Source organism: Paramisgurnus dabryanus, chromosome 14, assembly GCF_030506205.2.
Source record: "Paramisgurnus dabryanus chromosome 14, PD_genome_1.1, whole genome shotgun sequence".
In the NCBI taxonomy this organism is placed as follows: Eukaryota; Metazoa; Chordata; class Actinopteri; order Cypriniformes; family Cobitidae; genus Paramisgurnus; species Paramisgurnus dabryanus.
In genome coordinates this window covers 1025745-1042514 of record NC_133350.1, presented here as the reverse complement: position 1 = coordinate 1042514, position 16770 = coordinate 1025745, and the positions used below count along the sequence as shown (strand labels likewise).

Here is a 16770-nt window from a genome sequence, read left to right as displayed (position 1 = left end):
ATGTACATATATTAATTAGGTAAACCTTAACACTTATTTAAAAATAAAAATATACTATTCGAACATCCTAACCTGATATTAGGTTAGATTAGGTTTTAAGGTCAATCAGCGTCTTTAGCTTTACGACTTACAGCACAAAACCCCCCAATGACAGGAGCAATGACAGGATTTTTATGAAGTGGAGCAGACCCTTGGTTTGCCTGAGGGGTTAGGTTCAACTTAGGTTAACATCTATCAGTGCATAATAAGCAAACATGAAATTATATTTTACCTATGGTTTGTTACTGATGTTCATAGTTTCGCGTATTTTTCTGAAACAAACTTTTCTTTTTCAAACTTAGGCAGTATTCATACATTAGTCTTTTTCATACAATGTAAATAGATTTCTGCACTAGTGTCAACTTATGTGTGAGCTTTTTGTAAACTCATCAGACGTTCTTAGGTGTCTTTTATTTGTTAGTTTTCTTCGCTAGTATCAACTTATGCCTGAGATTTTTGTAAATTCACTAGATTGTTCTTGGGTGTATTTTTTCTTAGGCAGACGTTTTCTTTTCAAACTTAGGCATTCATCATACTTTTGTCTCTACATACATTTGTTCAAAGTTTCTCGTAGCTAGTGTCAACTCATGTCTGAGATTTGTAAATTCATCAGATGTTCTTACATGTGTATTTTCTGAAACAAATTGATGCTTTTCAAACTTAGGTAGTCATCATACTTTTGTCTCTACATACATTTGTTCAAAGTTTCTCGTAGCTAGTGTCAACTCATGTCTGAGATTTGTAAAATCATCAGATGTTCTTACATGTGTATTTTCTGAAACAAATTTATGCTTTTCAAACTTAGGTAGTCAGCATACTTTTGTCTCTACATACATTTGTTCAAAGTTTCTCGTAGCTAGTGTCAACTCATGTCTGAGATTTGTAAATTCATCAGATGTTCTTACATGTGTATTTTCTGAAACAAATTGATGCTTTCCAAACTTAGGTAGTCATCATACTTTTGTCTCTACATACATTTGTTCAAAGGTTCTCGTAGCTAGTGTCAACTCATGTCTGAGATTTGTAAATTCATCAGATGTTCTTACATGTGTATTTTCTGAAACAAATTTATGCTTTTCAAACTTAGGTAGTCAGCATACTTTTGTCTCTACATACATTTGTTCAAAGTTTCTCGTAGCTAGTGTCAACTCATGTCTGAGATTTGTAAAATCATCAGATGTTCTTACATGTGTATTTTCTGAAACAAATTTATGCTTTTCAAACTTAGGTAGTGTGGGATTTTTATGTTGTTTTATTAATCATGTTATAATTGATATGTGCCATTACGCTTTCTATGCTGAGATATGTGAGTAAATGTCTGTGTGAGTGGAAAGTTACCAGCTTTTGTGTGTGTGTAAGAAGCTTCAAGGAGAAACAGCATGAGGAATTTACGCCTGGCATGGATCAAGATAAGAGAGAGGTCTGAGGGGGAAAAGTATTTAATGATGTTATTAACTAATGCTTTAATATTCACAGGATGAAATATGCAATGTATTTCTTACTTAATCAGTATTAATCATTGAATAATTGATGTAATAAATATAAGATGTTGTCTTTGATAAATGTGTATTAACCAATGAAATGAAGGTTGCATATAGAATAACTTAATGGGGGCAGGGCAGCTCAACCTTGAAGAACAGAATCTCCTGTGTGTGTGTGTGTGTGTGTGTGTGTGTGTGTGTGTGTGTTTTCTTTCCTAACAGATGGTTTTTAATAATGATTAAAGTGTTTGCTTAGAAGTAGTATTGCAGTAAAAGATTTAATATGTGTTTATCTATCTAAAGAAGTTAATGTGTGCCTTATTCATATAACCAATTTTACAAATAATGAAATGATGTCATGATATTGAAATATGTTTTACATAATAATCACTTTCATCTTACAGCTTATGTTTTTTATAAATGAATGTTTTATTAATGATTTGTTTTTAAGAAAGCATTATAACATGCTATTCAAAGTGGAGGAGTACTGGAGAGGAACTGCAGGGCTCCCAGGGATGAGAGGAGAACAGTTTGTTTTTCTTTGTCTATGTGTGTCCATCTTTGCCTACAGGCTAAAATTGGGTGTGGTGATGGAGTCAGATGGACGAGGGGAACGGCCTTTGTGGGTGGAGATTTTCTGAAGAAAGATCGACGTCACATATTTTATAAATAAGCATGTTACTTCCTGAGCTGGTTGTTCGCTACTTGAGAGGACCCAGCGCTGTTAAACTTTTTCATATCTGATCAATAAATATTTGAACTTAGATATTTGTATCTTTTGCCTTTCCTCTAAATTATGAACATGCAAATGGACGCCTTAAAGTCCAACAATTGGTGACCGCCGACGTTTTGTGGAGGGAAAGGAGAGAGTGAGAGGAAGGAGGGTTTCACATTGAAGAAAGGCGAGTAAGGGAGGGCTCCATTTCAACACAAAATGAGCGCTCTACTGAAACAAGGTAAGCAGAAGCCTGTTTTATCGAATTCTGCTATTTGGATATACCAAATTACTTGTGTTGATAAGGAGATCCGAACTGAATTACAAATTTACATTTTTGTAAATTGATCAGAGTGAAAAACTTTTATTTTTATAGATATTAAGAGATTAATTGAAATTGGGTTGGAGGCCCTTAGCGTAGTAGACGCTATAAAGTACCAATTTGGGTGAAAGGCCCGTTAGGTGAAAATCCTACGAATACGGTTAATGGCGGTGTAAGTTAACAGAATTAAATATAAGGTTGAGGATTCCTTTAATACATTAGGTGTTATAAAATACCGACTCGGTTGTAGCCGTAGGGGGTGTACAGCAGCCCGTGAGGTGTAAGGCCTACGAATACTGGAAAAGAAAATTGACGTCTTACTGTTATTGTTGTGGTTTTGTCTGAGAAATTGTATTGTAATAGTATTTGTACCGTGTATTGAACGTTGATATATATATTATGGCTGAATTTCAGAAAGAGTGTGATGAATATGTGTGTTCACCGGTGTATGTGCCATGGCAAAAAATAATTCAATTAATGATGGCCCAAACTGATCCTAAAGATGTTGAGAAAAGACAGAAAGAGGTTGCATTAGTTAGGGGAAGTTGACAGTGGTGCAGCTGCAAAGCCAAAGGAAGTTAAACAAGGAAACAGTCAGCCAGACTCAAGTATGACACCTACGGCTCCTCCTGCAGCTCCACCCCCAGTGAAATCGATCTACCCCTCCTTGCACACACCTAATCCTTATGAGAAAGCCAAAGCCCAAATGAAACAGCCTGTTTTTCAAATCAATAGTGGTGAATTAAATGTAGATGCAGATTTTATTTGTGTGAAAATGTAGTGTGTCTGTGATATAATGAGTCTGTTAAAACCATAAATGGGATTAAGCAAAATCTAGCAGAAAGACTGAGGCGAAGCTTTGAAAGAAAAACAACAAATTAGAGAAAAGAGTAGAGACCAAGTTATTAAATGTGGAAATAAAGATGAACAATTAAAAAAAGGACAGAAAATTGTTAAAAGGTGAATGAAACAGATAGATTGTATAAAGGAAAAAAAGATTTAACAAAATGAAGAGGAGTCTTCATCTGATGATGGAAGGTGGTCACAAGATAAATTTTATTTTTAAATTGAAAGGCAATATTTTGCATGGGTCAAGCTGAAACCTTGTGGGCTGATTATTCCCATCCTTTGACATTCAAGAAAGTGAATAAAAGCTGGCAATGAAAAGACAGTGGCAAAAACTGTGTGTGACATCAAAGTGTTGGAGTTGCAAAGAGAGAAGTAACTCATAAACTGGACTGAGAACACATTCTATTTGAATGGGACTATACTTAAACTCAAGCAGTGAAGGGGGCACTGCATATGGTCAGAGACATTTACAAGGATGAAACACCAAAAAGACTGAGTGGAATCCAGAAAGAGACTAACAAAGACAATAATGTTCTTGGAGGCAAGAGAAACTGGACAATACTTCACTGGACACTGAACTTTTTCATCTTCATACGAGCCTTTGAGTGAAAAGGGGGAAAGAGTAAACAGCCGTTCAATGTTTAGTAAAGACCTTGTTACTGTAGGGACACAGACAATCTTTATGAGAAAATCAGCTAGACACATTTAAAGGCTGATCAAGAACTTTGTTGTTAGGTGTGACTACCTGTTCTGAAATCAAATCAGACTCCTATTAATCTGACAGGAAGAAATGCATAATTGAATTTGGTATCTACAGAGGAAGTCAGAACTCCACTGATGGTACTGTACTGAGCTACAAAGCAAATATATATGGCATAGCACAGCTATGGCAGAAAGGAAATTAAAATAGATAAAAGAAATACATTGAAAAAGAAAAAAAGAACAACATAGAACACTATAAACGGTAAACAAGAAAAGCTGTGACAATAGAAAATAACTGATTATTGTAACAAACTTTGTATTTAAGGAAATTGCCAGCCCAGACATCATATATGTGCATGAAGGTGTTCACATGGCAGATCTAATCACTGAGGGTGAGCCACATGATTGGATACCATTGACTGATATACAAATTATTGTTATTGTAATTAATTATAATTGTTATACCATTGACTGAAAAAGCAAATAAATTGAGAGATGGTTTGTTCGCGGTACCACTGACAACTACCCAACCGTTAATCACACTGTTTACAGATGGTTGTTGTTTCAGAGCAGCAGATGACACATTGAAGGCAGGCTTTGCTGTGGTTGAGTAAGTTGTGGGTGATTTTGTAACACGACTGAGTGGTAGGTTGAAAGGTAAACGGTCAGCACAGAGAGCTGAAATGACAGCTGTTATCAAAGCCTTGCACTACACTGGTGAAGAGAGGGTGATTGTTTATAGTGAATCTGCATATGTGATTGGTGCAGTATATATGGAACTGCCATATGGCAGATAGGTGGGTTTGAAACCAGGAAAGGCCGGCCTATAGTAAATGCTAGCAAAGCCTGACACATACTACAGGCTGTGAAGATACCTAATGAAGTGGCTGTTGTCAACTGCCTAATAAACCACTTATATCCCCAACCATGGTTTCCCAAGACAAAGTTAGATCTGACAAAATTGACAAACAAGCACTGGAATTGACATAGTTTCGGGGCTGCTTATCACCCCAATGCTAGAGTAAAGCTGAAATACTGAACCTGACTTTGACATTAAAACTTGACTTGACAAACTATGTGCACAGACAAAAGTAACATGGCTTGACGAATTACCAATTGCATTAATGTCTATTCGCTCTTCTGTTAACAGGATTTCTGGTTTCACACCCTTTGAATTGCTTACAGGTCGACAGTTTCCAGGTCCAAGGCATGACGTGGTGCAGGATCCCATCCTGCCTCTAACACATGACGTTTCATCTGACAAACTAACTGCTATGATTGAACATTTTTCCTGACAGGCTACCACACAACGAAATTGTGAGAACGACCCAGCTGTTATAAACAGTGTTGGGTGTAACTAGTTACAAAGTAACTAGTTACTGTAATAATATTACTTTTTTCAGTAACTAGTAGTGTAAGGCATTACCTGTCTGAAAATGGTAATATTATTACAGTTTTCCTGAGCTAGTTACTTGAGTTACATTCGCCAGTAGCACCTTCATCACAAAACACAGAGAACAAAAGGGAAGGGGAGGTGGGCGTGAATGGAACAGTGATTGGTCTAAGTTTGGCACGAGGTATCATTTACCATCACCGATTGGTCGACACCCGGCAGCCAGCAGCACAGAGCGGCAGCGGCACACTCAAAGACAGATCGGGTAAATGGAAGCGTCAACAACGGCAAGCTCTTTTTCAGAGGAAGGTTCCCAGCAACAGAAAGCTAGTGGAGATTCAGTCATATTTTATTATGTTCAACGGAAGGAAAATAACTTGACGGTGAAGTGCACACTCTTTAATGTTTCTCCGAACGCTGTGCCCCACGTCCGGTAGTGGGTAAGGAAGACAGCATTTTCTTGGCCGTGGCTTGCCCAAATAAACATTCTTGTCCAGAAAAAATATGTAACTAGTAATATAACTAGTAATATAACTAGTTACTTTCTCCAGGGAGTAATAAAGTAAAGTAAGGCATTACTATTTTTGAGAGTAATATGTAATACGTAATATATTACTTTTTTGAGTAACTAGCCCCAACACTGGTTATAAATGATGTTTGGGTTTTTAACAGACACAGGTGTGGACCTGAGGACTCAGGTCCAAGAGAGGGAGAGTGTTGAAAGTGAAAGTGAATCAGCTGGAATACAGAGAGGACAAACAGGAAGTGGTAACACATCAGTGGTAACACTCACACAACACCAACAACAAAGTCAATAAACACACTGTAAAATTGTGCATAAAAAAGGTGAAATTTTTTCCAGCCCAGTAACAGAACCCCTAGCACACTGTGTGAGTGCAGATTGTGCCTATGGAGCAGGTATAGCCGTACAGTTCAAAGCGAAGTACGGTACATAAAAGGTTGTAAGACAGAACAAACACACAGGTGAATGTGCAGTTACCCACGAGGACGACGGCAGATTGATTTTTCATTTAATAACAAAACAAAATTGTACTGATTTACCAACATATGAGAATTTTACCCACAGCCTCAGACGTATGAGAGAGTGGTGTGAGAAAGAAAACATAACAAGTGTATCCACTCCCCGGCTGGGGTGTGGCCTGGATAAATTGGATTTCCACAAAGTGCTGGAAATCCTGACAGAAGTGTTTAGAGACCTGAATATCACAATAACCATATATTCATTATAACCTGGGTAACTACATACCATATTGACCTTTGAATTTTGACCTTTGAATTTCTTAAGTTTCTTATACAATTCTACAGTATTAATTTCATATTTCATTTTTTCTTTTCCTTTTTGAATTTACGATTGTTATTTGAGTATTAGCCAATAGGCATAAGTGTATTTTTTCCACAGAGATGAAGCTATATGGAAATTGGAAGGTTCTGTGGGCCCTAGGAGTTATAACTGCAATTATAGTCACCATAATATTTGGCATAAACAATGGAGATCCCTGTGTAACAGACTGATAGTGTCTGCAATAGAGAAAAAAGAAAATCCACCCAAATACAGCATGCCGCTATTAGGCCTACAGAACCTGGAGGATGATGAGGAGAAAATGTGTGACCTCTTTCAGAGGTCAAGAGAGGGAATTGTGGGATTTTTATGTTGTTTTATTAATCATGTTATAATTGATATGTGCCATTACGCTTTCTGTGCTGAGATATGTGAGTAAATGTCTGTGTGAGTGGAAAGTTACCAGCTTTTGTGTGTGTGTAAGAAGCTTCAAGGAGAAACAGCATGAGGAATTTACGCCTGGCATGGATCAAGATAAGAGAGAGGTCTGAGGGGGAAAAGTATTTAATGATGTTATTAACTAATGCTTTAATATTCACAGGATGAAATATGCAATGTATTTCTTACTTAATCAGTATTAATCATTGAATAATTGATGTAATAAATATAAGATGTTGTCTTTGATAAATGTGTATTAACCAATGAAATGAAGGTTGCATATAGAATAACTTAATGGGGGCAGGGCAGCTCAACCTTGAAGAACAGAATCTCCTGTGTGTGTGTGTGTGTTTTCTTTCCTAACAGATGGTTTTTAATAATGATTAAAGTGTTTGCTTAGAAGTAGTATTGCAGTAAAAGATTTAATATGTGTTTATCTATCTAAAGAAGTTAATGTGTGCCTTATTCATATAACCAATTTTACAAATAATGAAATGATGTCATGATATTGAAATATGTTTTACATAATAATCACTTTCATCTTACAGCTTATGTTTTTTATAAATGAATGTTTTATTAATGATTTGTTTTTAAGAAAGCATTATAACATGCTATTCAAAGTGGAGGAGTACTGGAGAGGAACTGCAGGGCTCCCAGGGATGAGAGGAGAACAGTTTGTTTTTCTTTGTCTATGTGTGTCCATCTTTGCCTACAGGCTAAAATTGGGTGTGGTGATGGAGTCAGATGGACAAGGGGAACGGCCTTTGTGGGTGGAGATTTTCTGAAGAAAGATCGACGTCACATATTTTATAAATAAGCATGTTACTTCCTGAGCTGGTTGTTCGCTACTTGAGAGGACCCAGCGGTTAAACTTTTTCATATCTGATCAATAAATATTTGAACTTAGATATTTGTATCTTTTGCCTTTCCTCTAAATTATGAACATGCAAATGGACGCCTTAAAGTCCAACAGTAGTCATCATACTTTTGTCTCTACATACATTTTGTTCAAAGTTTCTCATAGCTAGTGTCAACTCATGCCTGAGATTTTGTAAATTCAACAGATGGTCTTACATGTGTATTTTCTGAAACAAACTTATGCTTTTCAAACTTAGGCAGTCTTCACACGGTTGTCTTTTCAGACGTTGTTCATAGTTTTTATTCGTTAGTGACAACTTATGTCTGAGATTTTGTAATCTCATCAGATGTTCTTAGTTGTATCTGCTCAGACAATATTATATTTTCAAAATTCGTCTTGTTTTCTTTTGTAAGTGACAACATATAGCTGTGATTGTTTTTATGAACACAGTTGGTTTCATTTCTGTAGTTTATGTAACACCTTTGTCAAACTCTTAAAGTTAGTACTAGCTGTTTAAAACAGCAATGCAAAGTGTGTTTTAGATTTACTTGCTAAATCTTTTACAAAAAAAAAAAAAAAAAAAACTAGGATAGCAATATGTTTGAAGCTGTAACTGGTAATAACACCATTAGCTCGATGTACATAACAAAACCTGAAAAATAATAAAAGTTGATTAGGTGTTTATTTAGTAAATCTTTTAACATAAAGTGGAGAGTCTGTTGTATGTAACAACAAAGATGCGATGAAACAACGCAAAACAAGAGAGGGTACGTTTGTTAAACCACATATAAATTAAGATGCAAACAGCTACAACGTGGAAATGTTTTACATCTATTGGTACCGAATTTAAAAGCTATACGTCCAAACTATTTCAAACATTGCCACGTTGTAGCTGTTTGCATCTTAATTTATATGTGGTTTAACAAACGTACCCTCTCTTGTTTTGCGTTGTTTCATCGCATCTTTGTTGTTACATACAACAGACTCTCCACTTTATGTTAAAAGATTTACTAAATAAACACCTAATCAACTTTTATTATTTTTCAGGTTTTGTTATGTACATTGAGCTAATGGTGTTATTACCAGTTACAGCTTCAAACATATTGCTATCCTAGTTTTTTTTTTTTTTGTAAAAGATTTAGCAAGTAAATCTAAAACACACTTTGCATTGCTGTTTTAAACAGCTAGTACTAACTTTAAGAGTTTGACAAAGGTGTTACATAAACTACAGAAATGAAACCAACTGTGTTCATAAAAACAATCACAGCTATATGTTGTCACTTACAAAAGAAAACAAGACGAATGATGAAAATATAATATTGTCTGAGCAGATACAACTAAGAACATCTGATGAGATTACAAAATCTCAGACATAAGTTGTCACTAACGAATAAAAACTATGAACAACGTCTGAAAAGACAACCGTGTGAAGACTGCCTAAGTTTGAAAAGCATAAGTTTGTTTCAGAAAATACACATGTAAGACCATCTGTTGAATTTACAAAATCTCAGGCATGAGTTGACACTAGCTATGAGAAACTTTGAACAAAATGTATGTAGAGACAAAAGTATGATGACTACCTAAGTTTGAAAAGCATAAATTTGTTTCAGAAAATACACATGTAAGAACATCTGATGATTTTACAAATCTCAGACATGAGTTGACACTAGCTACGAGAAACTTTGAACAAATGTATGTAGAGACAAAAGTATGCTGACTACCTAAGTTTGAAAAGCATAAATTTGTTTCAGAAAATACACATGTAAGAACATCTGATGAATTTACAAATCTCAGACATGAGTTGACACTAGCTACGAGAAACTTTGAACAAATGTATGTAGAGACAAAAGTATGCTGACTACCTAAGTTTGAAAAGCATAAATTTGTTTCAGAAAATACACATGTAAGAACATCTGATGAATTTACAAATCTCAGACATGAGTTGACACTAGCTACGAGAAACTTTGAACAAATGTATGTAGAGACAAAAGTATGCTGACTACCTAAGTTTGAAAAGCATAAATTTGTTTCAGAAAATACACATGTAAGAACATCTGATGATTTTACAAATCTCAGACATGAGTTGACACTAGCTACGAGAAACTTTGAACAAATGTATGTAGAGACAAAAGTATGCTGACTACCTAAGTTTGAAAAGCATAAATTTGTTTCAGAAAATACACATGTAAGAACATCTGATGAATTTACAAATCTCAGACATGAGTTGACACTAGCTACGAGAAACTTTGAACAAATGTATGTAGAGACAAAAGTATGATGACTACCTAAGTTTGAAAAGCATAAATTTGTTTCAGAAAATACACATGTAAGAACATCTGATGAATTTACAAATCTCAGACATGAGTTGACACTAGCTACGAGAAACTTTGAACAAATGTATGTAGAGACAAAAGTATGCTGACTACCTAAGTTTGAAAAGCATAAATTTGTTTCAGAAAATACACATGTAAGAACATCTGATGAATTTACAAATCTCAGACATGAGTTGACACTAGCTACGAGAAACTTTGAACAAATGTATGTAGAGACAAAAGTATGATGACTACCTAAGTTTGAAAAGCATAAATTTGTTTCAGAAAATACACATGTAAGAACATCTGATGATTTTACAAATCTCAGACATGAGTTGACACTAGCTACGAGAAACTTTGAACAAATGTATGTAGAGACAAAAGTATGCTGACTACCTAAGTTTGAAAAGCATAAATTTGTTTCAGAAAATACACATGTAAGAACATCTGATGAATTTACAAATCTCAGACATGAGTTGACACTAGCTACGAGAAACTTTGAACAAATGTATGTAGAGACAAAAGTATGCTGACTACCTAAGTTTGAAAAGCATAAATTTGTTTCAGAAAATACACATGTAAGAACCCAGGTAAAAAAGTAGTATACTTTAGTGTATTAGAAATATGATTGAAGTACATGAAGTATAAAACAAGTATGCTTCTACTTGTTGTACTTAATTTAAAGAGTATTTAATATGTACTTTTTAAAAGTATACTTCCAAAAAGATATAATTAAGTTCAACTTAACAGTCCAAAAAATAAGTATACTAATTTACCAGTAATTCAATTATCTTTTAAATGTACTTTTTGAAAGTATACTTCAAAAAATATGTAATTAAGTTCAACTTAAGAGTCCAAAAAATAAGTATACTAATTTACCAGTAATTCAATTATCTTTTAAATGTACTTTTTGAAAGTATACTTCAAAAAATATGTAATTAAGTTCAACTTAAGAGTCCAAAAAATAAGTATAATGAATTTACCAGTAATTCAATTATCTTTTAAATGTACTTTTTGAAAGTATACTTAAAAAAAGATGTAATTAAGTTCAACTTAAGAGTCCAAAAAATAAGTATACTAATTTACCAGTAATTAAAATATTTTTTAAATGTACTTTTTGAAAGTGTACTTTGTTGTCAATGTATTTTAAATTGTATAGAAGTTTATTTTTTTAAGTGTATTAAATTTGACATACTTAGAGTGACAATTCAATATACTTATGGGAAGTATATTTTTTGGAAATTAATTGTTAATTTACTTTTTTAGCATACTAGGATCTCACTTCATTAGAAGTGTGACTTCTGTACACTTTATACAGTACACTATAAAATAAGTGTATTTTTAGTTGCATATCAGAGTACTTTCATAAAATACGTTAGAATAATAAAATGTAGGCTATACACTGCATGAAAAGAGCTGTATCCAGACAAATACGGATGGGAAATCCCTGCTAAACTTTAGGTTTGCCAGATAAATGAGGCAGAGTGCTTGGAAACGTAATACTCAGAAGTAAACTCGTGAAACATCCAGAAACCTTGTGTATATGGATGTATACTGGTGGAAGTTTCTAGGAATCCTCACAGCTGGTTGTAAGGAGTGCTGGTTGTGAGGTGTGAAGGGTTAATGACAGAGTTGCTGTCTCTGTTTTCAAAGCTGGGTGGGGGGTTCAAGGCAGCACATAACATAAAAACATTATATATCTACAAGTGTGTTTACTAAATACATGTATTATTATGCTAATGTAATTTAATTGATAAAGGTTTTTTTTATTTAAGAAAATCTGAGCATCACTCAAAATAACTGTCAACATGTTTGTCAACTAAACATGTTTTGTAAACGTTATACATTTTATAAAAATATTTAATATTTTTATTATTGATAAAGTATAAAGAACAAATCAGTGTGAAAACGCAGATTATAAAAAGTACATAAAGTGCCAGCAGAGGATCCAAAATAATGAAAAAAAAAACATCCAATGCAACTTGGAAATTGTAGTCAAAATACATCTACAGCAGCATGCTAAAGCAGTACCAACGCCAGGGCAAAAGACTCAAATTCCCAGAATGCACCTGCACCCACCCATTCATTCCCACCAATCAGGATCAACGGCATTTTTCAAACCGCTACTGACTTGTTTTCATGCTAAACAGTACGGCTGAGGTAAGTTTGACTTTCATTCCTTTACATCGCGCAGATCTGTTCCATATTTGTTCCTATTTTGTTCTTCACTGTGATTATTTTTGTCTTTATGCGAGAAGTGTTTTAATTTAAAGCACACACAGGAAACATTAAGAGTAAGTTATACACTGTACACAGTAACGTTAGGAACTTGAACATGCGGTTTTTCAGTGAGCAAAGTAACATGCAAAATGCCTGATAAACGAATCAATTCGATGTTTAAAACTTTAAAAATAAAACGGCAAGATTACTTGTGTTGGAGATGTTCAGCTAACTGTAGCAAATGGCTCTTTCTGCTATTTTAAACGATAACCTTAGACGATTTCTGTTGTTTAAAAGCTCATTGCTGTAGGTAAGTTCTGATAGATGCTGCTTATTTTGCAAGCCTGTTTTAATAGCTTTATTCTGTTTAGTAACCAAGCCAGCTTCACTTTAAGTTTAAGATAAACTAACGTTAGATGTTGTTGTAATGAAGCTTGGAGTCAAAATATATTTTAAAGTTGTATGATTGTCTTCTTTTTTAATATGATGTCTATCCATGTTTGTGTTTACAGAGGTCATGTACCATGTGGTCGACCTTGCTGACGCTGAAGAGGTTTCTGTGTAAAAATGATGTAAGTTAAGTTTAATCTTTTAATTTAATATTGTTTTAATTCATGCCCATGTCATGCTGGCTACCAGTCAAATATCGCATACAATTAAAAATACTATTAATCACCAATAAAACCTTAAAAGGCCCAGCACCTTCGTATCTTAGAGAATTAATATCAGAATACAATCCAACACGTACACTGCGGTCGCAAAATTCTGGTCTCTTAATTTTCCCTAGAATATCAAAAGTGTCTAAGCTCTGAAATGATTTGCCAACTGGTATCTGTGAATCAGACACAGTCAATCACTTTAAATCTAAAGGGACACTTCACCCATTTGTATTAAGCTTTGTATCTTTAGAACCCCAGTCATGTTTTTGAATGGTCATGCATCATTTCCTGAGACAGGAGAAATACAGATTTCAGTGTTGCACTTCCTTCTTTCAATGATGTAAAAAATTATAATTTTGCATCATTGAAAGAAGGAAGTCCAATATCTTTGTTGAGGTGGTGAGACTACAAACACCCCTTTTTTAGTCAAATAGGCACCAAATTCGAAATGTATGTTACATTTCCACTACAAATATGAGACACTTTCAATAAAGATTAATGTTTCTACAGGTGAAATGCTCCATTAAAGGATAATTCTGGTATTTAACACTTTGAGTCTTATTTCTGGTTTGTTTTGGATGAATTACAGTGATGGACACTGTAATTTTGACAATGGGTCGTGTCTTTTTTTGACTCGTTTAGAAGCGTCTCTTCACTGCTTCAGAGTGGAAGTCAAGGGTCATGCACAAACATGTCATTAAAACAACACTTAACCTTCATTTTCAAAACTGTCCCTTACGAATATTAACCATGGTTTTATTGTGGTAAAAGTGTAGTAACCATGTTTTTTTTGGTCAATTGATTACTATGAGCAAAACCATGGTTTTACTACACTAACCATGGTTTAACTATGGTTTTTGAAAACCATGGTTGTCAAAACCATTGTTATTTTGTGGTAGCTATGGTTTTACTACAGTAACCATGGTTTTTTTGGTCTTAACTGTAGTAAAACCATGGTTAATTTTCGTAAGGGGTGCTACTCACCGAGTGGTTCTTGGTGTTCGTTGATGATTAAAAACAAGTAGTGTAGCGAAATACAGTTTCTGTGGTGTTTTATTTGGCATTTTGTAAAATTCCATTGACTTCTCTTGGAAGACTCATTGCTCGCTGATATATCACTCTGCCGCCGGAAATGGAAAGGGTCTGTTTACATCTGGTTGTAGTTTTTTCGCTCGGTTTCTCTCAAAAGGCTAGCATGAGCAGAGCAACTGTGCCCTCGGAGTAGGGCACAAATTTTTCCCATATTTGATGGCTCAGTGACCAGCCTTAGGTTTGAATTTGAGCTCGATTGTGACTGTCTATACGCTAGACACCAAGTTCCGTTCAGCATCCTTGTTAGGCAAAGTGGTTGTCGCCATCAAGTGGTCAAGAGTGTGCTAACGCTTCAGACTCAAATATAGAGCGGAAGTATATACGTGGTTGTGAGGTGTCTGAAAAAATAGATCCACTATAGCAAATAACACGGATTGAAATCATACATTGCTCTGATATATTTGTTTTTAATCATCAACGAACACCAAAAACCACTCTGTGAGTAGCACAGTTTTGAAAATGAACGTTAAGTGTTGTTTTAATGACATGTTTGTGCATGGCCCTTGACTTCCATTCTGAAGCAGTCAAGAGACGCTTCTAAACAAGTTAAAAAGTCAAGACACGACCCATTGTCAAAATTTCAGTGACCATCACTGTAGTTCATCCAAAACAAACCAGAAATGAGACTCAAAGTGTTTAATACCGGAATTATTCTTTAAGACTTTTTTTCTTTAACAAAGCATTCACATAATTTGTCTAGTAAATTATACTTATCTCGCAAAAGTTAGCTTGTACGGAACAAAGCATTCACATAACTCGTCTGGGTAATTTACTAATGCCGCAATAGCTAGCCTGTCTGGAACCGAGCAGATATTAAAACACAACACTGTGTGACACTGCATTACATGTGAATGGCCCCTACGCTAATAGGATTTTGTTTCTCTCTCCCTGTCTCGTCCTCAAACCCGAGGACATTGAGACAAACAGACCAGTTCTGGCTGCCGTGGAGGTCAACACACCACTGATCTACTGGCTGCCCTTCAACGTGATGCCCAGCCGATGCCTGACCACCGACGGAACTAGGGCTGCACGATAAGTCGCATGTGTTTGTCAGGCGCATCTCCTCAGTAATGCCGGTTCCTTGATTAGTATTAAATCGCCATCAGCTGTTTTCAGATGTAGCAGCTTTAACTACACAGAGCCGTAGTTCACTGACAATCGGGGCAATTTCGCATTAATTATCGCGGACGTATCGGCTGCGATATGTATGCGATATGGCCCAGCTTGTCAGGGAACTACGGCTCTGTAGTTAAAGCTGCTCCATCTGAAAACAGCTGATGGCGATTTAATACTAATCAAGGAACCGGCATTACTGAGGAGATGCGCCTGACAAACACATGCGATTTATCGTGCAGCCCTAGACGGAACCCGTTAAATCTCCTTATCCGTTTACATCCCATATATATATATGTGTATATCTTTTCCTCCTAGGACTTTTTGTTCCTCCCTGAGGTTTTTCTCCTAGGGTTTTTTTAACCCCGGGGAGTCAAGCAACATTGGCTTAACTTAGCACCCTCTTGTATACGAGACATTATTAATTTGCTCACTTGTAAAGTTTATTCATAGCCGCTGTATTTTGCTACTTATATTGTCTGTCGATTTTTCTGTTTCCCCTGCTTCTTTTAATGTAAAGCTGCTTTGAAACAACTACAAATTGTGAAAAGCGCTATATAAATAAAATTGAAATTGAAATGTCTCTTTCCTGTTTTACAGATGCAGTGAGGGAGTGATTCCCCAACATCGAGGTGGCAGAGATCCGGGACCTTCTACGGAGGAAGTGCAACAATGCCAGTTACAAGGCCTCCAGTAGTTCAAATCAGAGCTAGATGTCCATATAGTACAAGTTGTTCGCAATTGTTCTCTTCCCGGCATTTCAAAGAAAGTCGACTGTTTAAGGTTCCCCATTTTGTCAATATCTGTTTTGTGTGTTACTTTTGTGTCATTAATAAAGATCCTTTTTTGAAATGCAGTTTGTAATCTGTTTGTGTGCATTTGAACTGAATTGTTATATTATACACTTGTAGTGTAACAGCAATATTCATGCTTAAGTATAACAAAATGGGGATAAAAGTACAAATTAAATATACTTAAAATATAAAAAATACACTATAATAATATTGCACTGAAAGTACGTGTCTATGATGTTTAGGTTATAATTGAAATTCACTTTAAAAACATTATTATTGTCATAGTGGGACACTTTAAAAGCACTAAAAATAGTTAGGAAGTGCATTTGTAGAGCACTTGAAATATTACAGAGGCATACTAAATTAACATAGTTTATACTAATTATAAGTATGATAGCAGTATGCACAAAATGTACTTAAACACAACTATAATTTGTGCTGCAATGGCTTTTTAAGTGTATTTCCATTAAAATTGCAATACA

At 35.1% G+C, this 16770-nt stretch overlaps 1 long non-coding RNA gene across 3 annotated transcripts; it reads left to right on the top strand.

Annotated features, from left to right (window-relative positions):
* The first annotated feature begins 12540 nt into the window (after window positions 1-12540).
* Window positions 12541-16283, top strand: LOC135745650 (uncharacterized). Of its 3 annotated transcripts, none has more exons than XR_012335018.1 (3): window positions 12541-12570; window positions 13143-15448; window positions 16095-16283. It is a non-coding gene; the product is annotated as an uncharacterized lncRNA (long non-coding RNA). The 3 variants fall into 3 exon arrangements; XR_012335017.1 differs by lacking the exon at window positions 12541-12570 and adding an exon at window positions 12577-12704; XR_012335016.1 differs by lacking the exon at window positions 12541-12570 and adding an exon at window positions 12577-12940.
* The last annotated feature ends 487 nt before the right edge of the window (window positions 16284-16770 follow it).